Source organism: Plectropomus leopardus, chromosome 16, assembly GCF_026936395.1.
Source record: "Plectropomus leopardus strain MGB_pleo_1.0 chromosome 16, ASM2693639v1, whole genome shotgun sequence".
NCBI lineage: Eukaryota > Metazoa > Chordata > Actinopteri > Perciformes > Serranidae > Plectropomus > Plectropomus leopardus.
In genome coordinates this window covers 7348095-7374691 of record NC_142191.1, presented here as the reverse complement: position 1 = coordinate 7374691, position 26597 = coordinate 7348095, and the positions used below count along the sequence as shown (strand labels likewise).

Sequence of the window (26597 nt, the reverse complement as noted above, 5' to 3'; positions counted from 1 at the left end):
GGCACAACTAACCGCTAACTGCTAGGCATCTACCCGAATCCTAATACATTGTTCCGAAAAAAAGCACAACCAATGCAGTGAAAACGGAAATCTATATGTTTGTTGTTATTATTCAGGGGGAAAAAAAGCCATGATTGACATGTCTGTTTCTTCAGATAGATTCGTATCATTGTGGATGGCCACAAGATAAAAACGCCATTACTCCCTTGCAACTTCCATTTACTATACAGTACAGAAAAGTGATTGCTATATTCTGCAGTCTGCCCCACCGAATCAGGCACAGCAGGTACCAGGCTGACCGCTCTGGCTCACTCTCGCATTGAGAAGGAGTAGGCGTCATGTGCAGAAGTGAGATAGAAAGCTGGTGTGGCGGCTGGATTTATTTCAGTCCCTCACAAATGATACATCAAAATGACGCTTGGAACTTGCAGTTTAAAGCTGTGTGTGTTGATCTCGTCTAGCTGAAACATGAAAAAAACATTTTTACCTTGCATTTCACTCAGTATTCATCTTTTTAAGATTTACATTATGTAAGTATGGCTTGATTTCTTTCAAAAACCTGCAAAAAAGACAATGAGGAACGAAAGCAGAAATGACCCAAAAAGTACAAAAAAATTACTTGAAAATTGGTTGAAAAAAGAAGTGAAGAAAAGGGAAATGATTTGGGGAAAGGGCTAAAAATATTATAATAATCCTGTAACATAACTGTAAATATATAACTTTGCTTATTATATATATTTTTCGCTACTTTTTTCCTTTTTTTCCATGTCAATTTTCCCTAGCTTTTTAAAAATGATTTACCAAACTATTATTTTTTTTGCACTTTGTGGAACATTTCTTACCAAGTTGCTCATTGCCTTCTTCTCATGTTTTTAACGAAAACGCACCAATTTGCTCAGGATTCAAAGGTTTAGATATTTGTGATAAGTTTCTGAAAGTTGTGCAAGAAAAGTGATATCGCTCCAATTTTCAAAGGGTTAAACAGATGGAAATAAAAAGAGCTGGGAAATAAATTTGGCATTAGGAAAATCCTGTTTTAGGGGGAAAAAGCCATTTTTCTTAGCTGTATTGACTCATTTATATCGACATCTATTTACATAATAATTTCCTCATATTTCCTTCCTCTTATTTATTTCAGAAATCATTTCATAGGCATATTTATTTATTCATTTAATATTGATAAATGACATTCCATAATAGTCGGATTCATACAGAGGCTTAAATAAGTTAAAAATAAAAAATAACAGAAGAGAGGTGATCAATTTGATGCATTGAAGAAACAATTCCATTGTTAATGAATATTAGGTTAGAAAATACATCATTTGCCTGATTTATTGTGACATCCAATATGAACCAGCCCCACATACAGTTTTCTATTTGAATACAGATACAAAGACAGATTATCTTTATTTAACAGATGCACATACAGATAATGGCGTCTCTGTGCACCTCTCTTTCTGTTGATTAATGGAAATCAGACTTGTAGTGGCTTTCTTCTGAGAGGGATCACATACTCTTTTGTTCTGAATTTTGAGATAATTTAATTAATATGCCAATTCCAAGATTATAATACTAGTTATTATTATTTGAATGATGTTAGTTTACCTGGAGTGTATTTGTCTGTTATGGTGACTTTGATTATCACATTTTATGGATGAATTAGGCTTAAATGTAATGAATCCCCAAGGGTTGACTTTGTTGTCTTGGCACTGATTGTTAACCATCTGGTTTAGTCTTTTATCCTCTTTACTGTTTTTTTTACTCACACATTCAGAGCACCGACAGAAGCACATGATGCAACAACCTCCATATTCACGAAAGATGTGATCTGTACACAGAAACAAATTTTAATAGGGTACGATTGTAGTGAAAAACCTCTGACATTGCTAAATCTGGGGAAAACCTTTAGTACCTTTCAGGTCATTATTTTTTTTCCAGGCCCGTAACTTAACTGTCTTGGTTTAATTTCACCAACGCTGTTTCTAACCAGGCTGTTAATTCCAACAAAAAAGAAAAAAAATGTTAACTGAGAAAACCCGCTGTGCCTGCACCAGATGAAAGATATACTAAGTTAGCGACTAGCTGAAGAAGATGATGGAGCATTAAGATGCTAAAGAGTCAAATGGTGTTCTCTGGAGTTGGTGGAGACCAAAATGAGGCTAAAAAAAGAGTGAACATTGTACATAAACCATAGGGTAGACAGAAAAATAACTCCAAATAAATGCAAATTAGCAACTGTTCTTCGCAACAAAGGATTGGCAACCTTTATTATCAAAAGAGCCATTTTTGGCCAACTGTCCCTTTTTTACGTGCAAGAGCAGTGGCTCCTCCTTCCAGAGGGGCCAACCCATCATTTTCTTGCAGAGGACCATGGCCTCAGACTTGGAGGTACTGACTCTCATGCTTTCACATTCAGCTGCAAACCGCCCCAGTGCATGCTGGAGGTCACAGAGAGATGAAGCCAATAAAACTTCATCATTTGCAAAGAGCAGAGATGCAACCGGACACTCTCCTCCCCCCAGCAGTGCCTTGAGATCCTGTTTCTGAATATCAAAAGGGGCAACAAGGGACAACCCTGGTGGAGGCCAAACCTACTAAAACCTGGTCATAGGTTCACAAAACATGTAGCTTGGATGGGCAAACTCCCATGAACCCTCCAGCAACCCTGCAAAGGTAAAGAACTGCTCCACTGTTTGTATCCATGGCCAGGACAGAATCCGCATTACGCCTCCTGACCCTGAGGTTGAAAATTTAAATTAGAAAAAAATAATAGGTATTTCCATATAATTTTTTTATCAAAGCCGCAGGGAGCCAATTGAAAGAAACCAAAGAGCTGCATGTGTCTCCAGAGCCACAGGTTGCCTACTACTGCCCAACACGTTGTCACTTTAAACTCTATAATGTAATAACATGTCAATGTTGTGATTACAGCTTGTTGTGCTGCCCCCGAGCAGCCAAAAAATTAATTGAAGCAGATTTAAATTGTTGCCGTCAGCCATCAAACTATGACATGAGCACAAGATAAATGTTAATGAAAAAGGACATTCGGGGAATTGCTTGAAAACCAACAACATGAATACCTGTTCTAAATGATGAATTCCCATGCAGTAGTCATTCAGTTAATTGTATTAAGAAGCTTAAACTGTGTTGATACAACTAAGGTTTTATGAGAACATATTTTAATGTTCAGCTCATTCATATTGCCAGAAAATCAAATTCAGAAGACTGGTCGACATAAGGCACTCTTTAATGTATAATGAGACGCATTGGGATTAACTAACTCAAATGTAAATCCATCTGGGGAAATAACATAGTTTAAAGAGTAAGACAGTCTGTGTAGGGTGGGAGAGAGAGATGATGGGTCAAACAAACACAGAGCTTTCACCCAGGAGACTGGTGTATGTGTCACCACTAGATGCCACTAAATCCTACACACTGGACCTTTAAAAACTTAACATAGTTAAAATCATATGACGTATTTGTTTAATAACTAATGAGGTAAAATTAGGTAACATACACACTCATTTTAGCCTATACCATGATCTTTTTCCAAAGCTAACTGAGTGGTTTCACCTAAACCTAAAGTATTTTTTGTGTGTGACAAAACTGAGGCGTCCTGTTAACACAGGAAAAGACACGATGCATTGAACAAGCAGAAGCTAACCAGCCTATTCTCATTCCATAGCCGGGAAATACCGCTGCTTTTGCAGTGCTTTCAGTGTGAGATCCAGACCTCAAAAGCAACCTTTTGCTTCTGCATGATATGGCGCTGGACGTTGTCAGCTGAGAACACAGCTGGACATAGCCGTTAGTGGTGCTGCTGGACGGCACTTGCTGCGGCAGCACGATACACCACCAGATAGTCAAGTCAAGTAAATTTCATTTAAAAAGCCCATTATCACAAAACACAGTTTGCCTAAGAGGGCTTTACAGCATACAACATCCCTCTGCCCTTAGACCCTCACATCATCTAAGGAAAAAATCCCCAAAAAAAACCCTGTAATGGGAAAAAAATGGTAGAAACCTCAGGAAGAGTGTCTGAGGAGGGATCCTTCTTCCAGGATGGATCGACGTGCAAGCCTTAGGTTGAAACGCTGCCAGTAACTGCATAATATAAGGAGTAGAAAGGTCCCTAAAGAATGGGCAGGTGGGTGGTGGATGGAACGTCAACAGTAGATGCAAGTCTACTGCAAAGTTGCAACATGTGACATCTAAGGATGAGAACTTGTTGAATTAACAAGCTGTGCCTTAGCATACAAAACTGAAGCTAGAGGGGCACGTAGAGCATCATAATTTCACAAGTTGGGAGTGAGAACATGTTACAGCATTTGGCACTGTGCCTCACAACATAATGTGTCAGAGAAAGCATACATCACCAGACTGCAGAGTCTGACACAGTCACAACAGGAGCTTATGTATTGCACTGCTATTGCAGTCGGGTACATATTATTTTACAGGTATTCAAGCTGTTGCATCCTCCCACTCACGCACATACAGCATATGACTACACATTCGATTGAGGAGGTTATAAAATCGCATGATAAAAAAAGGTTAGCATTTGAATGAGCAAAGAACAAAGAGCAGGGTTATAAAAAACAGCACGATCCGCATGGTGACATATGGTATCTGCATGCATTCACACAAGCCCCATAAACTCGAACAATAAAACAATGCGCTTTGGGAATAGTCTCCAGTTTGCCTGTGGCGACAGTTACATTTGATAACAGAAAAGTGTCTTTTGCACATTGCAATTATTTCCCATCCTGTCTGAACAGAAAAAAAAAACTGTCTGCCTTTCTCGTCTCGCCACCGTTGTCTTTGTGTTCACCACTAATTACAGCTACAGGTGAAAGGACCTGTGTAATAGCAGAGGCTGTTGTGTTGAGGCGGTCCGTACAAACCAATTGCTTTGCCTGCTTTTGTCTGACATTCACACATCTGTTTTACTGTCACTGTATTTCACACAAATGTCATGCATAGACTGATGCATAGACAAACTCTCTGTCTCACAGTCTAAAGCTACACACACACACACACACACACACACACACACACACACACACCTCAGACGTTGCAAAGCGAAATGGGGAAATCAGCATCAGGTAGAGTAGAATGGCAGGTCATTAACTGAACCAGTGAAACGTGCGCTCGGTCTCCGCTGCTCTGACCTGTCTTGGCAAAGAAGCAGACAGCAGTGTTATCACATACTCCATCGCCCAACCCTGCTAGGACCATCTGGGGACCACATGCATGTGTATGTGTGTGTATGTTCGTGTTTATGCCCTGAGGTTGGCCTTAAGGCATACACACACTTACCTTGGTTGGTGACTGTTGAGAGGAGAGGGCAGGCTGGAGAGTTAGTCTTGACCTTGGAGGCTCTCAGTAGAGTTTCATTACGAACAAGGCTTCGGTTTTCACACCGTGTGATGCCTCTCGACCTCTGCATTGTGACCTTCGTGCTTGTGAATGCTGCAGATGAAAAGCATGAGAGCGAGGAATTGTGTGTGATTACGGATGAAAAGGGTTTTTGCTTTGTTTTAAAGCCTTTGCCAATTGCTTTTATGGATGTGTGTGTGAAGGCTGATATTGCTAGCACTTGGATGTTATTTGGTCAGAAAACACAATATTTTTAAAGGGGCAATTCACCCTAAATTAAAAAAAAACATTTCCTCTTCCTCCATTTTCCTCTTACTTGTAGTGCTATGTATCAATTTAGATGTTTTTTTTTGGGAGAGATGTTGACCGTAGAGATGTCTGCCTTCTCTCCAGTGTAATAGAACAAGATGGCACTCCGCTTGTGGTGCTCAAAGTGCCAGAAAAGACATTTGGAAAAACTCAGCAGCAATGTCTCCTTAGAGAAATCATGACCTGGTTACCACAGACCTTGTTGTTAGCAGTTTTATGTTGGGCCTATTTTCTTTGTACTGAACTACATCTGTCAGCCACATCACTGTGCAGATGAAAGTGTGCATGTGTGGATGAGTGAATGGTGCTTGTTAAACTGCGAGATGTAAACATTAATGGCGTCTTTCTCAGCTGAGCTCTAACATTAGCTAATAGTTTGCTCATAAAACTGCTGCAACAAACCTGCAACTCAGCTCAATCAGTAAATAATAGCAGACTACTGATGCCTCATATTTACTTCGGCTGAACGTGACAAACCCCTAGATTTATGGATTTTGCTCCTCAATTCTGAACTTATAAGAAGACTGATTGTAGCAGTCATAAACTCTTTAAATTCACCAAAAGTGAATGTTTTATTAAGATAGACTTAAAAAATAATACAAACAGATGCTTAATTGAAGACACATTTTAGACCCTCATAGGGCACAGTTTCATTTTTAGTTTCATTTCTAGAGTAGCAAAGGTAAGAATAAGATATTACACTAAAACTGAAGAACAATGAACAAGCGTGAAATGATTTTCATTTACTTTTTTAGTATAATAGATTAATCAACCCCTTGAAACCTGAGCAAATTGGTTTGATTTCTTTTGAAAACATTGGGAGAAGGCAACAAGCAATTTAACAACACACGGTCCAAAAATAGGAAGAAAATAGTAAAACAAGACAATTACCTGAAATTAAGCAAAAATAAATAATTAAAATGAATAGATAAAATTAAAACAAACAACCAAAAGGAACTGGAAAAGGTGCAGAAGACATATTTAGAATTTCTTTTTCTGTAACATAATTTTGATTATATAACTGTAATGATTATAAATGTAGTTTTCTGGATATTTTCTCCAGTTTTTGATAATTTTCTAATAACCCTTTCCTGAAACTAACTTTAAGGTCATTTTCTTAATCAACTTTGACTAATGTCTTGCACTATGCGGGACATTTCTTACCAAGTTGTACATTGCTTTTTTCTCCATGATTTTGAGAGAAATCAAACCATTTGCTCAGGTTTCAAAGGTTCAAATAGTTTGTGAGTGGGCTCTAAATGCTGCTCAAGGTCACTGATGTCCAACCAGATTTAAAGGGTTCAACAGTAAAAACTCACATGAGTAAAAGCACTGTTTTAAAGACAACAGAAAAGTAGCAGCACACTGGGCTTGAGCTTCTTTCAGCAAACCCAACACTCATCTTCCTCTGACAGAGTCAGGGTCGAAACGATGCTAATAAAAGCATAAGAGGGCTCTGATTCCAGTGTGTGGGTGATTTTCTATTGTATTCATGTTGACCTTTGAGTATCCGACACCAACAACAACTCACTTTGATCTTGTCGATGTGCACGCGGCTTTTAACTTCAGCCTTTAACCGTTGCTGTCCATGGTGCTGAAATAGGAACTTACTGTAACACCACTGTGACTGATGGAGTTTCTCATTTTTAATTGTTCTATATTATATTCAATGCATTGTTAATTTAACTGATCTGTTGTCAAATTGTTGTTTTTGAACTCTGCCTTGTAAGGTGATCTTAAATGTTTAAAAAGGCGCCCTACAAATAAAATGTATCATCATTGTTAACAGAGTTGGGTAATTTTACGGTTTTGCTGGTCCAGTCTGCTTATTATGCTAAATTTATGTCAACCTGCTAAGCAGAAATTTATTATTATGTCATGCTTTGTTCTTGCAATTTTACAAGTGCCCTAAGTCATAGTGCTACATCCAACTCAAATTGCATCAGTAATAAACAATATGACAGTGTGGTTATTATAATATCATGTTTGTAAACTTACTAATGGAGCAACAGGAGGGGGTGGGGCGGTTTACTTTTGAGATGATGAGACGGGCAGTTATTTTCATTAAAAACAAAAAAACCCAAAAGCGAACTAACTAAAACTGCCCTCATATGGCAACATTTTTGATTTGAAGCAGAGGAGAGAGCTGTCCTAACTGGCAGCAGGTGTGTGAGCTGAACTTTTGTAGGATGCTGTGTTTCTTTGAAATGAGTAATTATTTATACAAGTCTCCTTTTTTTCACAGCAAAAACCTGAACACAGTGTCAGCTGGCTGGAGAGGGATCGCTGGGATGCTTAAAGTTTATGCTAAGGTAAATAACCATCACCAAAAACAAGCGGGCTAATGTTGGCTGTACTGTTTGTCATTTCAAGGAACTATCACAATTTAATTTTTTTTTTTTTATTTTAAAAAGTAATGTTACAAATGTAGGAAAATAACAAGAAAGCCATGTTTTAAATTTTCATGTCTCCAGTGTGATCTAGAGCGCACAGCCGATAGCTTTGTGGTTTGTTTACATTAAGTGACAAAAGTGCATATTTAAGGGTGTGTGGACAGAGAGCTCTGGTGTTATGCGATGCTATATGATAGTTAGACACTCGACTCAACCCTAATGCACAAAAATATGATAATCGTATTTACTTTATAATCAGGATGGGGCGTCTTGTCCTCTCAGACCCCTTTGAAAAGGACAAAGGATCACTATTTTATGTATGCAGGTCAGCGTGTCGACATTAACCATATTACAGTACAGCTATTTTGCTCTCAATGTTATGTGCTTCATTAATATTTATTTGTAGATGAATGTGTGATAAAGGACAAACAAACAGAGAGGTGGAGAGTGCGTAAAGCAGAAACAAACAGAGAAAAATGATAAACAAAGGGAGTTGTGAAGAAGCTGCACAGATGAAGGGAGAAAAGCTGTTAAACTCTCATTTCTCTCTGCTCTCTCCATGACTAAGCACAACTCTGAAGATGATGGTGCTGATTTCACATTCAGAATAAAATGGTCTCTCTATTGCTCGAGAAGACTTTGAAAAGAATAAGATATTGGCTGTAGTTATGGAGATGAGACAGTGGAAGCTGGTATTCTCAATTTACAAGAAGGGTTTTAAAGCTGTGCAGTGAGAGATACATTGTTTTTCTAACATTCTTTAGCTCATATTTGAAAGATTGGAGTGTTTAATTTATCAAGCAATGACCTTTTCTAAACAGAGAATGTCTGGATGCTGTTTTGGATGGTTAGGTTTTCACTATGCCTTATCATACTCCAAAAACACTGGCAAAAACAAATTGGTGGGATAAAACAGATTGCTTTTTCAGTTTCTCTTAATGTGGGGTTCAAGATTACCTCTTAAAAAGTAAAGATAAATCTTAATTTCAGCCACTTTTGTCAGAGCAATAATGTGTTTAATCAATCTTGGACTGTGCGCCCTAATCCAACCCGATCTCAATCCCAACCCATAAAATACAGAGACTTGGTCAGTGTTCCTCAGTGATACCAACGCACAGAGGCACCCTTTAGTGACGGGATGAGCCACCAGGCTGTCAGCATGCTGAACTCTCCCCTCCACCTCCAAATAACTTTTTTTTTTTAACATAGTGAACTAAATATTGCATGTTAAACAGAAATGTGGCATGATGTATACAGTGGCCGGTGGCATTTGTTTGGCTGTACCTCCTGTCACTGTTTTGTTTGAGGGCTTTGACTGGTGGAAGGGCTCTTGATTGTTTTGTTATTTTTTCAACGTAATAGTGTCCAATATCCTAAAAATGTCCCAAAAACATGTCCTTTGTGCGCCCCATATGCTGAGGCTTTTGCAGCGGCCCAGGTTCGATTCTTCCCTGTGGCTCTTTGCTGCATGTCATTCCCCCTTCTCGCTCCCACATTTCCTGTCAATCTACAGCTGTCCAATCAATGAAGGGAAAAATTCCCAAAAAATAATCTTAAAAAAAGTGAAGAAATATCATTAAATCCTAGAAGTGCCTCAAAATCTTAGAAATGTCTTAAAATCCTTAAAATGTCCTAAAATGATAGAAGAGTTGAAAAATCCTAAACAATGTCCAAAAATCCTAGAAATGTCCCAAAAGCCTAGAAATGTGCCAAAATCCTTAAAATGTCCTAAAATCCTAGAAATGTGCCAAAATCCTTAAAATGTCCTAAAATCTTAGAAATGTGCCAAAATCCTAGAAGTGTTCCAACATCTTTAAAATGTCATAAAATCCTAGAAATGTCCAAAAATACTAGAAATATCCTAAAATTCTAGAAACATCCTTAAATTTTAGACACATCCTCAAATTTTAAAAATGCACTAAAAATAGAAATGTTCGAAAATCCTAAAAACACTGTAAAATCAGATAAATGACCCAAAATCCTAGAAATATGTTTGGGGCTGCTGTGACTTTCCTCTGGCCCCCTGTGAATTTGCAAAAGTGGCCCCCAGGCAAAGTAAGTTAAGTATCTCGGGTTGTAGCATGATTGTCTGAACACTATCAGCTGTTTGATGAGCGTGTGGCCTATACATCAGATCAGTGTGGTTGTATCTGAGTATGATTATTGATCTGACGAAGGCCTGAGGATAAAACAGCTTCTATATAAAAGAGAAACACATATGGAGCCAGAGTTTGAAACACGTTTCGTACTCTGAGTCTACTATCAGGGATCAGCACCTTAATACGACTCTGGTGTGCAGTACTTTTTTATTTTATATAATTTGCAAATGCACTCAGACAAATATTAAAGGTAAACAACAGAAAAGAAAACTGTGTAAAAAAAAAAAAAGTGTATTTTTACAGAATACTGTGACACTGAATACAACAGTTGACTTTGTTGTTTTGCACCTGCATCTGATTGAAAGAAAAGAGATAAACAGAGTTCGCTGCTTTAAATTGTTTCTGATTGGAAACGCAATCATCAGTAACTTCATAATTACATTTTGATGCCGTTCCGTTCAAAATAGAATAATGTGTATCACTGTGTGCATACATCAAGGCTAAATTACCATTAGGGCTGCGGCAGCTCATCACCAGGTAAAGTGTTAATTACAGGAGAATGAAAGAAACACTCCCAGGGGCCCCTGCTGAATGGAGTTTCATGGAGCGAATTAGCAGGACAGATAGGGGATTAATTTTCCCTCTCTCTCACACACACACACACACACACATACACACACACACATAGTTTGTGTCCACGTGTGTGTCCTTGCAGCCACAGCTGTCACGAAGCTTTGGTTTCACCCCTGTCGACCCTTTGCTTTCATGCCATTGTGTGCTCCCTTTCAATTTCAGTCCGCCCCGCGGTGGATACAAGCCATTTTGGAAACTGCTGAGTATATCGAACTTTTCTGCATGGCTACCGCGGAAGAAAAATCAGCTCATCAGAAAAAGCTCTCTGGGGCTTCCAGACAGGCTGAGACAAGGATTGGTCAATTTACACCTCGAGAAGGTGTTTCACACTTGTGCTGGACGGTTGTCTCTGCAGGGCGTCTCTGCAGTTTACTGTCACAAATTGCACCATTAACAACAAAGTGGCTGAATCATCGCGGTTTTATATCAATTACGGCACGTAGAAATGGTGCAAGAGAAGGAAATAGATTAGATGTCCCCGCTATACAGGATGCTTGATGATCTCCTTAGCAGCTTTCTGATCATTCAGACCAGTTCGTCCTTTATGTTTGTATTCAAGCTTTTGGCCACACTAACGGCACGACTCCAGGGACAGCAGTGTTGGTCAGTGTGTCCTCCTCTTTGGACCAGACTTAAATATTTAATCAAATATTGAATCTCCCAGATACTTAGTTTGTGAGGTTGTTAATGAGGTTATTATATGACTGCTGCCACTGCGCTGATGCATGTGTCCGTAGCGGTGGCGCTGGTCTTTATCGGGATCAATGTCGAGATCACGGACAGATTTCATGATCGATCGATGCATTTAGAATTGGTGTAGCTGTTGAAATCTGAAAGATTCTAATTCTAAAATTTGTGGATGGTTCATTTTCTTTCACATCCCCAAACGAAATGGACCGAGACCCACCTTCTCAGGTGGTCGTGGCCCGGCTGTTTGGTCTGCAGGTTTCACACCAACCCAAATGAACCATACTAACAACGCAAACGAGTTTGTTTTAACCGAACCAAACAAGGTTGGTGTGAAAGCACCTTAAAATGGCTTTTCATTCAGAACGTGTACGTGCACAGTTTAGTCAAACTACGGTTTTAGCTCTATGAGGCCGTTTAATTGGACTACTGTCCTTGTCCAGGTATCCAAGCTTCAGGGGAGAATCAATTTGTTGAAAAAAGTATGTTTGACACGGCAGGTGGTGATATGCTCCCGTTCAGCTAGTTCTTATGAACCAATATTATTTACACAGTCTGCGCTATAGACCGAATCCCAATTTTTATTTCCAATAACTTTGGGGTAGAAAACTGCTGCATCACGTAGGCAACATTTAATCAAACAGCGCTGAGTAAACTCTGTCCTAATTTATTAGCTTTAAGCCACCTAAAAAAGTAAATATCTGTTCAGTATATTATGCTACATTTAGAATATTTCCTCCTTGCTGTAAGACAGCCCTTATCAAAGGGGATTTGAAGCCGTTATATCAAAAACATCAGACTCTATTGAGAAAAACAGTAATTTTACTTAACCAAACAGCAGCGTTGTTGGTCTTCTGCAGCCTCTATCAGCTGTTGTTGAAGGTAAACAGGAGCAAATATTCAAAAATATAGTCTGCACTTAAACTGTCAGCCCTATTGATTTTTTAAAGTGGCTTAAGTATGTTTTGCTGCAGCCTCATCCACAACAGTTCATCGCTTAGCTTCCATGCCGCCGCTGCAGGACTGTACTCTATTTATCAGAGGAAGGGGGGGGGGACTGGACTGTGACTAAAAGCACAAGTCTCTCCTCAGTGCTTGTTTTTAAAAATGCCGTTTGAAAAAATGAACCGTTTTGGAGCACCCCTTCCCCCCTCATAAATAACAGCTTTCCCTAACCACTGAGGGAGGCCGTTGTGGCGACGAGGAGCATGCGGAGACCGTCCAGTTAAAGTCCGACTGAGGTGTCCACATGACGGAAAAGCTAAACTTCCAATTGAATTATCTGAGTGTGTTTGTCTGACACACTCACCCAGTTTTAGTCAGACTAACACAATATTTCGACTTTTCCTAACACTGTGTAAACGTACTACGAGTGTCACAAACCATTTGACGGATGAACTAAATGTATTTTTTGCAAGTCAAACAGTGTGCAGGAGTTTGTTTGCAACTTTTAATATCTTTACTTTGCCTTCCACCATGTAAAGGTTAGGGCTATTTTTCCTTTGTTTCTTTGTCACTCAAACACAGTCTATTATAAAGTTCACCCGGCAGCAGCTGTTTGCAAAGCAAAGAACGGTCTGAATCACTTTTCCATTTTAATCAGTTCAGCTGCTGAAACTATTACCGCAGATTTGCTCTTTCACCGCTGTTTGCTTTTCTCTCCCGCTCATACCACCATTCCCCGACTGCTCCTATCTGACACTGTAGATCACCTATTTCTACCCCCAGCTGCTTCGTGATTATATTTTCACTCATAACCCTCCCACATGCCCACACTGCAAACACACGCACACATCCCTCCTTTCCCGTGCCTATCTTAGATTTTGATTTGGGTTTGGCTGGGGCATGTTTGCTCTCTTCCTTTTGCTTAGCAGCCAGCACAGAAAAAGAGGAGGATGGCTGATTATTGTTTGCGAGATGTGTTCGTGTGGGAAGGCAGAGTAAAGGAAAAAGAAAGAGAAAGAGGCGGGATGCAGAGATTGCCAGGATTTATTTCATAGACGGAGTCTCCTGATGGGAGCTGTGGTGTTCAGCTTTTCTGTGTCTGGCAGGAGGGTTCATAGTCCCACTGTGCTGCTCAAGACTGAAGGAGGTGAAAGACTCATCCATCCACTCACAACCTTCCACTTGCTCCCCATGCTGCAGGTACGCACACTGCGGCATCAGACAGTGTGCTCAGACTAGGATTTTAGGGGGGTTTAGATATCACTCACATTGCAGGGTCTTGAGACATTTCTGAGTGACGTGAAAAATCCATTTATGTGTGTTGGTTGTGAAAAAGAGCTCAGACTGTTCTGAAAAACTAGTGAAGCGTGTCAGAGTTTGAAAAGGGCTACCAAAGACAGCAGAAGGTACCAGAGGTTAGAGAGTCAATCTAACAATTTAAAAATGCTGAAAGAGAAGTGAGAAAAACAAGAATCATGGCTTTGGGAACCGTGTGGTATGGGTTGCAAAACAAGCCTGAGGCAAAAGGGTTTTGTCACTTTTACTATCAGTTTTATTTTGTGCAGTAACATAATATTTTTACTAAAAAAATGGCGAAAAGGCAAAAAACAAAACAAATTATTGTGGTCAGTCAGCTAAAAGCATCATGTTATTATTAAAAAAATAGTTCCACGTGTGTAAATGTGACAAGATTTAGTCGTGTCTTAAAAAAATCAATGTCATGAGATAAATTAGGGCTGGGCAATATGGTTTATAATTAATATCATGAAATTATTAGGCTGTAGTGTGATATATATCTCCATATTCTACAATCATCTCTAAACTAGTATAGATTACTAAAAAACTAAACTACCAAATGAACTGCACTTGTAATAAAGTAAAATAAATTACTGTAATAATGAAGTTAAGGCACCTTTTTGGTAAAGTTAAAATGAAATACTCTTTTCTTTGTAATGCTTTCTGTGTGTCTGAAATAAAGTTTTGTACTAATTATAATAAGGTAAAATTACGCACTATTATAATAAAGTTAAATGAAGCCCTGCTATAATGTAGCTAAGTAAAGTTCTGTAATAATAAAGTTAGATAAAATATTGTCATAATGAAATAAAGTACTGTTCTTATAAAGTTAAATGAAGTAGTATTATAATAAAAATAGTAAATGAAGTATTTTTTAAATCAAGTAAAATGAGGTATTGTATAATAAAATGAGTACAAAAGTACTCTTGTTATAATATTAAATAAAATAATGTCATAAAAAAGCTAATGATATAATGTTATAATAAAGTTACACGAAGTTCAGTGATAATAAAGTTAAATAAAAGAGCCGTTAATGTGAAATAGAATAAAGTACTGTTATAAATGTTTTTGAAATAAGCACTGTTAATATAAATTAAATAAAGGGCTGTCATATAAAGTTAAATTCAGTATTGATGTAACAAAATAAATTAACGCATCACTGGTGCTTATTTTCGAAAGCTGCGTCTTGTCTCAGGAGGTTTTGGTCTCTTTGCTGTGACCTTGATGCTCGCAGTCAACAGTTAGATTTTAGCATTTAGTAATCGTAACAGCTGGCGATGTTAATGTAAACAAACACTTCTGCAGTTCATATGTTAATTACAATTGTTAGTTCCTCTGGTGCTTCATAGTCACAAAAATGACTAAGGGTGTTTTCAGACCTGGGTTGTTTGGAGCAGTTGTTCTGAAACAGGAAGCGTTTCCTCCCTTCGTCCGGTCCGTTTAGGCATATGTGAACACAGCAATGGCTCTCTGACGCCGAACAAACATGCGAGCTGACATCACATAGAAGGGGCGATCTCGTCTCAATTCCAATCGAGTCCTGAAACGGTTCATTACCAATAACCAATAAAACCATTAAAAAAAACATCTACTGATGTCAAATCTTTAAGCGGCCTCATAATTGATCCTGATAAAGGCCAGCGCCGCCGCCGTAGGCAAGTGTAACAGTGCAGCAGCACAGGCGTGCTTTTATGTTATTATTAGTCAGGCCTATTAATACTCTCAGATGCCTCTACTGAGCTAACTTTTAACTCTTGTGTTGTTCTTGGGGTCAATCTGACCCCAAATTAAATCTTTTGCAGTCAAAATATGTTTTTTATACTCATGTAAACAAGGTCTATTGGACCTGAATTCCAAAACAAAAAGAAAAATGTGTTGTAATGGGCTGGACTGAAGTAAGACTAAAGGTGTAACACAAAATTCATTGACAATTTATACAATATGCTTTAAATAACAGTGAAAACAGGGCGGGGTCAGAATGACCCCAGAGGACAAAAGGTGTATGGCAGTCGGGAGGACATTACGAAACATACCTGTGTTCAACAACAGGACAGGAATGTCTAACTGGTCTCTCCGTCATCAGTATCAAAGCAGAACTCGCTTCGAAGTGGTCCTGTGATGACCTCATGAGCGACCTGGCAGCAGGTGATGCAGACGTGTGTCTCTGTTGAGCCTCCAGCAGCTGCTGGAAAATGCCTGTTCTGTAGTTCTTCTGTAATGAAACATACTGTATATGCAGAGTTCATTAAGTTTTTTGATTTTTCTTCTGTAATGTCATGCACTTATATATCAGTTACAGCGTGCCCACAACAGCCCTGATAACGTGATCGATTTGCAGTCTAATAATAGCCGCCTAATAATGCTTACAATCAGTTTCATCATTTCTCCGTGAGCTCTTTGCAATACCAAAGAACATAAATACAAACTCTCTATAAGCATTAAAATGCTGCATGAACTTCTGTCAGTCACTGAGTTTGATGACAAACGGTGATCAACAAGTTTCCTCTCAGTCGTTAGAGCGTCATGTTTACTTCTCTTGGTTCGTTTGTAAAAAGTCTTTATGAGCACAAACTGAACCAGAACTAAAATACAACAATGAATCATTTTTTCCCCCTTTGTCCGGACCGAATGAACCGAACTGCAGGTGTGAAAGCAACCTAAATGGTCACGGTCTTGAGCTCAGCTGATACAAAAACACACACCTCTTGTGCTCACACACTGTCAATGGGAGAGGGTGGTCTGATGTTTTATTCTTGTGCCAAGTATAATAAATATATCACCCACCGGTAACCCAAATTGGAATTTGAGTTTTTCAGACTCCAAACAAAAAAAATCATACTGTTATCACTGCAGTTGTTTTAAATTTCCACTATCATTCAAAATATCTCTTTGAAAAGATGAACTGCCTCAGAACATTGAGCAAAACCAACCACAGAAAAACCCATTTTCTTCCTCTTTTCTTCCTAAACAATGACCTTTTGTGTGGACCCCGCCAACTCCAGAACCGATCAGGCAGAGAGTGGTCCAGTGGGGCCGCTGTCTGATTCTGTGTGTCTGCCAGAGAGCTGTTGCCCTTTTCGCCTACTATTGCACTTCCATTTGAGGCAGCTTATTGTTGCGGCTGTGCCCTGGGGTCCCGTGGAAGAGACATTGAAAGCCGTGCCCTTCTGCTCATTTTACGGCCCACAGACCGTGGCACCATCGGTCGGACACTTGTGCCAACTAGAATTGGACACCTCTGCCCTTTGACTCAAACCTATTTTGACTCCACTAGGCGAATAGAACCAAAGCAGGAGCCCCCAAACTACACGTGTTTTGTGATTTCAATTTCAGAAAAGTAACGCACACCTGGCTGAGCTAAGCCTGTTTAGACAATCATAAATATAAAGTAACTTCTGTTTTCTCTATTTGTCATGGGCTGTGTGCTTATCTCACCAAGATGGGAGAAGAGAGAGGAGATAAAGATGCAGGGACAGTGCTTCAAGCAGAGGAAAACAAAGAGCAAAATCTTACTTTGGAAAAAAAAAAAACACAATTACTGTGACTTCTGTGAAAAAAAGCATAATTGGTTTCCATCCTTGTGGTTATCTCACATGAAGATTGATGCCAAGATTCACTGAAAGGATCGCCAAAGTCTCTGCACTGGTGGATATGAAGAAAGAAAAATAAAGGCGAAAAAGAAAGAAAACAAAGATTTAACTTCTGTTTCGCTGTGGGAACTCTGTGTTTTGTCTTTTAGGAGCTCTGTGCGAGACTTCAGAAGTCTTTTGGACATAGATTTAAATACGATTCGCTCGTTACCCCCTCGTGGTTAAGGACCCGATGTCCTAAGACACGCCACAGCAAGACAGAGACAGAGGGAGATAAAAAGAGGAAGAGCAAGTGGAAGATTAGAAGAAGAGAGAAAATCTGAGAGTGCTGGATGAAGAGGAAAAACGAAAGTTGAAAGAGGAAGATAACACTCAATAGAATATTCATGAACGTCGCCTCATATTCATTCATGCTCAGCTGCTGGTGATGATGGGACCTTGACACCAGAGCCCCCTTGCTTTCTGATAAGTATGCCTTCACATGCTCCCACCCACCCCACAGCTCTCCCATGTCCCCAGCATCCTGGCCCCTTAATCCTCAACCTCCGTTTGGATCTGCAGCTGCAGGGACCAAACAGTCTTCTTCCCCAGAAGCCTCTGAGGCTCCTGAGATGTAGTACTTACTGTGTGTAATATGATCAGGCTGGAGCAGAGCCCTCACCACTGAGGACAGCTTGCTGTGGAGATAATTTTGGACTCTTATGTGACAGGCTGGATCAGGGTGTGCACGCAATGCAAAGTGGGTAAAACGCGCCAGTTAACCAGCAGAAACCACGACCAAACCATGAGTATAAAACACGAGAGTACTTAACTGCCGTGACATCATGAATATGTAACTTCCTCATTTTCAGCCACATTGAACCTGAAACACATTTTGAGTTTTTTATACTTTTTGGAAAGTGGAGTTCTCAGCTTTCTCATGTTATGAGTACTGTTTTTAGTTTTACTCTTTTACTTTGCCGATTTTCAACCAGCTTTGTACCAGACAATGTGGGTGGTATGTGTCGATGAGCTGTCGTAAAATTCCCTTTGTCTAAACAGTGTCTAGATATCCCGGTTGATGTAATTTGGCGATGTTTTGCTGGCTCTTGGGGCTGTTGCCCAAACTACCAGCTGTTCTTTGGTATTTTCTTACTGCCAACCACCACCAGCACCACGTACTCAGAGTATACAGCTGGTCAAGAGACACACCCGCCCCTCTCTGTATCTCTCAAACTTGGACCGAAATTCAATCAAACAGTAAAACTAGGCAGTGCCCATTTCTTGCCTAAAATGTTTTCAGAAACAAGTTTCAGTGGTCTGTTTTGCTGTAATGGCTGGAGTATGAACAGGAGCGGGCGCCACACAGTTTCACAGTGAGAACGACGGCTGAAAAAACAGAGATCAAATGGTAAAACTAAGCAGCGCTAATCAAATATAAACCAAGATTCTGATACTGAGTTGCCTGTTTCCTTATATGATATCATACGAATTAGCGCCCAATGAATGACAATACGTTCTTTACGTACGTTAGGTTTCGGGATGAGAAACATGGTGAGGATGTAACTCAGAATGACTCAAAGTTCACACGGCTCCGAACACGAGACTCCTTAACACCCTAACCTGCCTCCTTCCAAGACCACTCGGGACTGCTTCCTTGATTACTCCCATGAGTGCATTGGTCACGTGATCACAGCCTTTCAAAAATACGTGGGATATGTTGTAAGAACTTGGGTGCATTACTTTTCGTAGAAAAAAGTAAGAACAGTTGTAAGAACAGCCTGAGCATGTCCAAACTGACAAAAGTTTAATTAGTTATACTGTAAAGCTCAACACGAAGCCACTCAAGAACCTCAAGCAAGTTGACAGTGACCTTGTAGGCTTTAATATTTCTGTTGGCTGTTCATTTCAAATCAGACAAAAAAGCCAGTGTCTCAGACGCTACGTTGTTTCTTTGAGTCTTACATTCATAATTTTAGGGAGACGTAGAGGGAGGGAGAGTAGTGCTGAGTTGGACCATAGATCGGTTGACAGTGTTCAAAATTGTATTTATCATCTGAATTTGGTGAAACGAGTTTCATATTCTGAATGCCAAGACTTTGTTGTGTTAAAAATCAAACAACATCCCTAAATGAGCAAAAATCAAATGGTGATCTGTTGCAGTGCCTGAGCCACGTATTTGTTGTGTGACAGGAATTCAGTTGTTTATGTCCGTCTTTGGCTGTGAGGACGCCTCAGTGTTTTTATTTTGCCAGTGAATGTGCTTTGACCTTGACTTTAGACTGTCGCCGCTCTCTTTAACCACTTGCAATGCAGTTTCCATATCGGCTTCATCTAGAAACAGAAACTAGAGTCAATATTACACAATCTCGAGGGATCCACTGTGGACAAAAGCAGCCACATCGCCATATGCAGTCTGTAAAAGGTTACACCGGTCACAGCTTCCAAGGCGACCCCATCTCTGGCACTGCACCTCAGTCAGGGCTGTTTGCTAATGAGAATCATAGCAAAAAAAGATATAGAAGATTCGTCTTTTATGTCGATGTCACTGATTTCATCTGGCACAGTCTATTGAAAATGCTTTAGTGGATTTATAGACTGTGTAATAGAGGTGCTGCCGTATGTACAGTGCAACATAAAGCAGCATTTTTGCGCATAGGTTCAACGATAATACACAGCATACAAATTTTCAGCACCAGGCTGATTTTACAGGAACATATAGTCAGCAAACAGTTTTTGCAAGCAGTAGCCTATAAAACATACTGACATAAGCAAAGTAAAACACATCTTTGCAACTTTTTGCCACTATTAGATTGAGTACAAAATTAAGGAGGCAGCAGATTTCCAAAATATAATGCTCTGTTATATTTCATAAATAATGAGAGATGTTGGTTTGGGTGCTGTAACACCTCTTATTCTCCAGGGAGAGTGTAAGTCGACCAGTAGAAACAACTATTCAACTGCATGACTTGTTTTATAACCCTTCAACACTTCACATTTTATGTCCGATGCCAACAATTTAAAGTTTCGTGCCCTTTGTGCAGCAAGGGGAAGTCTGGTTGTTGAATGAGTCTGTAGCTTATCAGACGGTGATTCAGAAGACTGACAGTCTTGGAATTTTTTACTTTATTTATTTGCCATAATTATCATCTTTCCAGATTAAATACACTTTTGTACGATGGACCGACGTTTCAGAAAGCAAGAACAGTAAAACTGGTAAACTGTTTGCATTGAACTTAATCCAAGGTTTGCAGAAACAATCAATATCAACGCCTTTGTCTGGCGATAGGGTCACCTCATTGTCATGCAAAACAGTTGACAGCCCAGTCGCCAAAATACAATGTTGGCATTGTTTGTTTCTGCAAACCATTGATTTTACATTTATACATCTCAGAAGTGACGTAGTTCTGAGTATATGTACATGACCTGTATGTATGTGAAACCAACAAAAGCGAGTTTTTTTTAATGAGAGTTTAGGGCATTTTCAGTTGTGTTTTTAGATACAAAACCAGGGATTTTATAATGGCGGAGCTGTCCATTTCAGCCACGTTTTGTTGTGACAAAAGCGGGTATTTTTTTAAAATTTGGAGCATTTCAAGCCATGTTTGTAGAGACAAAAGGGGGCATTTTTTTAAGTTGGGGACATTCCCAGCTGTGTTTACTGTGACAAAAGCAGCTATTTTTTAACAAGAATTTGGGATATTTCTGGACATGTTTATCGCAGATCTATTTTGACAAGAGTTTGGGCCATTTCTAGCTGTCTTTTAAAGAAAAAGTTTGTTTTCTAACAAGAATATAAAACATTTTCAGCTGTATTTGTAGCGGAAAAATCAGTCATTGTTAAACAACATGTGAGGATGTTTCAAGTCTTTTTGCTAGTGATGAAAGCGGCCATTCTTTTCAGCTGTGTTTGTAGCCACAAAACCAAGCATTTTTTAACATGTCAAGTATTATAGCTGTTTTCTAGCAACGACAGCAGGTTTGTTTTTTTGTTTTTTTTAACAAGAGTTAGGGACATTTCAGCAGTGTTATAGCAGTCAAATTGGGTAGCCTATTTTAAGCTAAAATGTGATGTTTTCATAAATCTATCTGAGTGGTTTTTGTGCCTAAACTAACCACCCTTTTACCCTTCTGTAACTGCATTTGTTGCATTTGCTGTCAGGGAAAATCAAGAAAATCACTGTGTTTTTTACTGTTTCTTTCATCGATGCTGTCTGTCTGGAAATGTCGTGATGTCTGAAAACAGACTAGTTAACACATTTTTCATACAGTGGACCTGTCTGTGTCGACACCGAAAACCACTGCCTTACCTGCACTGTTGAACCCTTTCATAATGTTGCAGGTGCCCTGTGTGAAAGCATAAGTAGACACTGATCCCATCAAAAACATCTGCCTCTAGTTGGCTCCTCTTTACAACACACCGTCCTATTCAACATCACTCTCTCTTTCATTCCCATTTTATGCACTGTCTGACTCCGGCGTTCACTCTTATTCAGCCGTTCTCCTCTTTCGATGCTGCCAGTGCCATTCAGGCTGCTTCATGTACACATGTAACCATGGCAACTGGCAAATAGAGCTGTATAGCATCGTTCAACTTTTGTGGTAGACATGTTATTTGCAAAACACTCTGGAGAGATGCCATGCAGTGTCACATAGACCGTTCTATCTGGGAAAAAAAGGGCATCTTTACACAACCGTTTATTATCTCCCTGATCTGTTCTGGCTTTATGTTTTGATGGATAATTTTGAAATTCAGACATCAGACTCCTTTTATACGCCCTCAGCAAATGTGTACACCAAGTTCTAGAGGCAAGACGAATACATGTAGCATATTAAAATGATAAAATTCACTTTTCTGGAACTGTTTTAAAATGTATGATAAGCTAATAAGTAATTCAGTTTTGTTTTGATCCTTGAATTTTCTTTGCCCACATGCCCAAAAGCATCCCATCGACCCAAACTCTAATTCCTACATGTGTTTGAATCATAAGGCTAGGGAATAGTCTGATTGTGAGAATGATTAAAGCATCCAGATATTTGATTTAAGTGTCTTGAGTCTGCTGATGAGCTACCTGCAGTACGATGTCTGCTCTTTGATGCATCAGTTCTGTGCAGGCACAATCTATTCCTCTCCATTACCGTCGGAGTTTCATCTATAATAGTGATGGCCTGCGCTGAAAGATGAGCGTCTGCATGGTTAGAAAGCTGATGAGCTGAACTAAAGCGTTTATCAGAGATTTTTTATTTTTTAGGCGAGGTACCTGCATAAAATCACAATGCTGGGGTAGATGGTATTACTAAACATGCCTCTACAACCAGACTACTGGATTTATATTTATTATTTTACTTTGTGCTGTTATTCTGTCTCTCATACAATTTGAGTATTTTACTTATGTGTCTTTTATTATTCCTATTATCATTTCATCAATTTATTTATTTCCTTATTCATTTTTATCTTAATATCTATAGGTTTTATTCCGTGTTTCCTCACTTATGGCATTTCCTCAGTTCCTGATATTAATGAGTACTATTTTTAGAGTAGTACTCGAGTAGTATTTTTTTTGAGTAGTATTTTTTGTGTTTTACTTAGTCACAAAATCTTAACAAACGCCAATTTTTGTGTTCTGCCATCTAGCGTCGCCGCCATTACTGCAGCGGCAATTGACTGCTGACAGTGACAGTTGTAGAAACAGTATTTAACAATAACATTATAACGTTATAGTTACAGCATCATGGGTAGTTGGATTGATGAAGTTTGGCAGTGGCCCGCAGTTACTGATGAAGGTACTTTACATGGATGGCTGTTGTTGTCAGCCTGGTTTTACTGTATAAAGCACTTTGTGTTACAGTCTGTTTGTATGAAAAGTGCTATATATATATATATATATATATATATATATATATATATATATATATATATATATATATATATATATATATATATATATATATATATATATATATATATAAATGAATGATTATTGATTGATACTGTCTAATTCTGGCAGTTGCAATACCAATGTGCTCATATTTATAAGTTAATTTGTGTTGGACAAATTCTAAAGTTAACATGATGATGGCGCTGGACAAAAAAGTTATAGGATCCCTAAAGTTATGAAAATTAACCCTGCGAGGGGCATGAATATCTGAACTTAATTTTGTGGCAATTTGTCTGATAGTTGTTTAGACATTTTAGTGAAACAAGCTGTATTCACTGCAGTTTTTTGCTCACATTATGTCAGAAACGCATCTAGTAGGCCTTTATCTCTTCCACAAACGCACACACACGCACACACACACACACACACACCCACACACACACACACACACACAAACACACACTCAACACATTTTGCGAGTTAATGCATCGCACAATTTAATCCTCAACTCTGGCTTGCGGTATCAATACCAGTCTGATCTGAAAAATAATAATAACTGTAGGCTTTATGTCAAGTTGACATATTACTGATTGCAAAGAGCTGGATTGAGATTACAGCCCGTGGCTCAGATGTAATTGATTTTCCGCAAACCCGCGAACAACATCCACCACAAAGTTCAAGCCAGTGAGTCGGTATATTAATTTATCAAACTCAAGACATGTGTTCAGGCTTCCCGGGGCGGAAACCTCCCTGTGCTGCGTTACCTATTACAGCCACCTCGTGTGACTCCTCTGCGTTGACGTGCATCCGAGACGTCAGGGTTTCTCACTCGTTTAAGCTCCACGTCTGACAGGAGCACTCCCCTTCACTCATCATCTGTCTGCCTCGATGTAGTTCATGTGATGGCGGGCAAAGCGGCCCATTGCTGTGCAGGCTGATTAAAGCGGCATCAAAGTCTCAGCCTCTGGCTTTGAATACATCACATGTCAGCTCATATGAGAGTTATATTGAATAATCGCCAGAGCTTAAACATCCCTCAATCTAAGATGGAAAAATGCATCCTCACCAACAGCATCCTCAACATATAATCTCTTCCGAGTCCAGCCCAATTAATTCCTCTGCACAAACTTTACAGAAAGTTTCAGGCTCGTTTGTATTCCAAGTCTATTCATTAGCTGGATGGAGTGGTTTGAAAACACTCTGCTCTTAATTGTTTCTGTTTGATTCAGACTAAAGCAGAGCCTGTAATTAAAAGAGAAACAGACAGAGGGGAGATAAATTGAGTGTTAAACTGCCAAAGTGATCTTCAAAGTGTCCAAACGAGCAGAGGAGGTGAAGGCTAGGAAATGACTTCCAGGCCTCTTAGCTGACTTAACTTTGTCTGCTCAAAACTACACTGCAGTGACTTACATGCCCACATGAAATATATGCACATAATTCCATATTCATGTTTGCGGAAACATTACAGGGAAGGTAATTCACCCAGACTGAATGCTTGTCGACAGGGCCACAAAACAACAACATCAATTGTTCTTTCTTTCACTTGCTGCCTTGAAATATTCATCAAATATTCTCCACGGGGACGGCAAAGTTTGATGCTGCCTGTGATCATCAAGCTCTGAAAACACACTGGAGCGACAGGAAGTGTTGCAGCTATGGCAAAAAATTCAAACATCCTCCAAAAACTGCATTTTCATCCTCTCGTATCTTTATGAGCCGCTGCAGGAACTTCACATTTAATCATTTGAGCCACAGAACGAGGGGTGTTCTTACTGAACCTGAGTCTTTTAAACCAAAACAGGATTTTTTTTTCCATAACCAAGTAATCGAAACCACACCTCCAAACTGTTGAGAAAAGTAAAGTTCCAACGTATCTGCTACAAAATAAGGTACAAATCTGACATATGTAGAAAAAATAGTAGTGCACACAACTCCAAATTATGTTTGACAGCTTCAGAGAACCAAATCATTATCTCTATTTTCCCTACACTTTTATTGTAAGACGTTTTTGTATTAATTATTCAATCACATTTTCTTTGACAGTGATAAATAGTTTCTGATATTAGTTATTCATTATTAATATTAATTAGTCCTTTGAAAAACAATCCTTTTGAATAGATTTTTTTAGTGTTTTCTGAGCCCTCTCATTCTTGAGCATTTTAAATCTGCTGTCCTTACTATCGACCTTTCCTATATTATGGGCCTTTAATGCTTTTTACTAGGAGATTGTTTGGATATATTTATGTGTATTCAAGATATTTCTCAAGGCTCTCTTAAACATGATTTATTCCTTTTTAGCGTATACATTTAATGTTGTTTATATACATTCATGTATTTATGTTTCTGGATTATATAGCCGTTTAGTTTTTGTCTTTTGCTATATATTTCTGGTCTTGGGCATTTGTTTTTCAAACGCTACGCCTTTGGCCGCCGGTCTTTCCCTTGATTGTAATGGACAGTTCTGTTGTGTGACAGGGTGTTATTTCGCGGTGCATCCATGCACAGATGGTCCTTATCAATTAATAATGTATTTCTCATTCTGACTGTGGTTGAATCTCACCTGTTTATATATTATCTGTCATGCTTTTGGTTTGTCACGCTGGTGAAGGCTTATCTGAAATACGTTTGTGTCCATGTTTAAAGAAATAAGTGAGGTCTTATAGGTGTCCGTGGTGTTTCTCTTTACAAAAACTGCAGCTCCACTAATGGAAACTTTAGGCTGGCTCCAAGAGTCAGTCCATCCCCACAGACCCTTACGTTAAAAATACCCAACTTTACAGCAGAAATAAACATGATTACAGCTTGGTACAAAAAAACAAACAACAAAACAAAACAGTTCTGGTCTTTTTAGCTAATATCCCCCGTTAATGTCAGCTGTACAGGGGTGATTTTTTTTTTTTTTTTTCAGAATTCAACATTATTTGATGTTATTAAGACTTAAACTCACACTGTCACTATTATGTTTTTGTAAAATTATGGTAAACTACTGGCGCCTGCAGTTGCCGGCATCCTACTGTTAAGTTACAGTGTCAAAATTGTAAATGACTTAAACAGTATTTCACAGTTTTATTTATTACAGTATTCTTTAATAGAATTTTAGGTTTACAGTGTAATTACACCAAGGTGTACAGTGTTTATTGTTATTTTATTTGAGGAAAATGTATATTAATGTTACAATTTTGGCTGCATTTTTTTACAGCAATTTGTACAATGTAGATTTCTGCTAAATGGCATGTAGTTACCAACATCCTGCCCTTTTTTTACAGTGTCAGTACTGTAAATGTTATCAAAAAAAATGATTACAGTATTCCACACTAGAGTGTGAGGTTTATAGTGCATTATTTATTCCAAAAAGCATGAAGATTTACAATGTTTTAATTTATTTGGAAAAAAACAAACCAAAACAACAAC

The 26597-nt window shown here is 38.9% G+C and overlaps 1 protein-coding gene across 8 annotated transcripts in view; it reads left to right on the top strand.

The window, feature by feature from the left end:
* Positions 1–26597, top strand: part of LOC121955208 (uncharacterized) — a 272250-nt gene that overhangs the window by 176772 nt on the left and 68881 nt on the right. For all 8 annotated transcript variants that reach the window (XR_015779226.1, XR_015779227.1, XR_006106616.2 and 5 more), the window contains one exon: positions 7931–7997. The gene's annotated coding sequence lies outside the window, so the exon portion shown is untranslated. The remainder of the gene's footprint in view (positions 1–7930; positions 7998–26597) is intronic.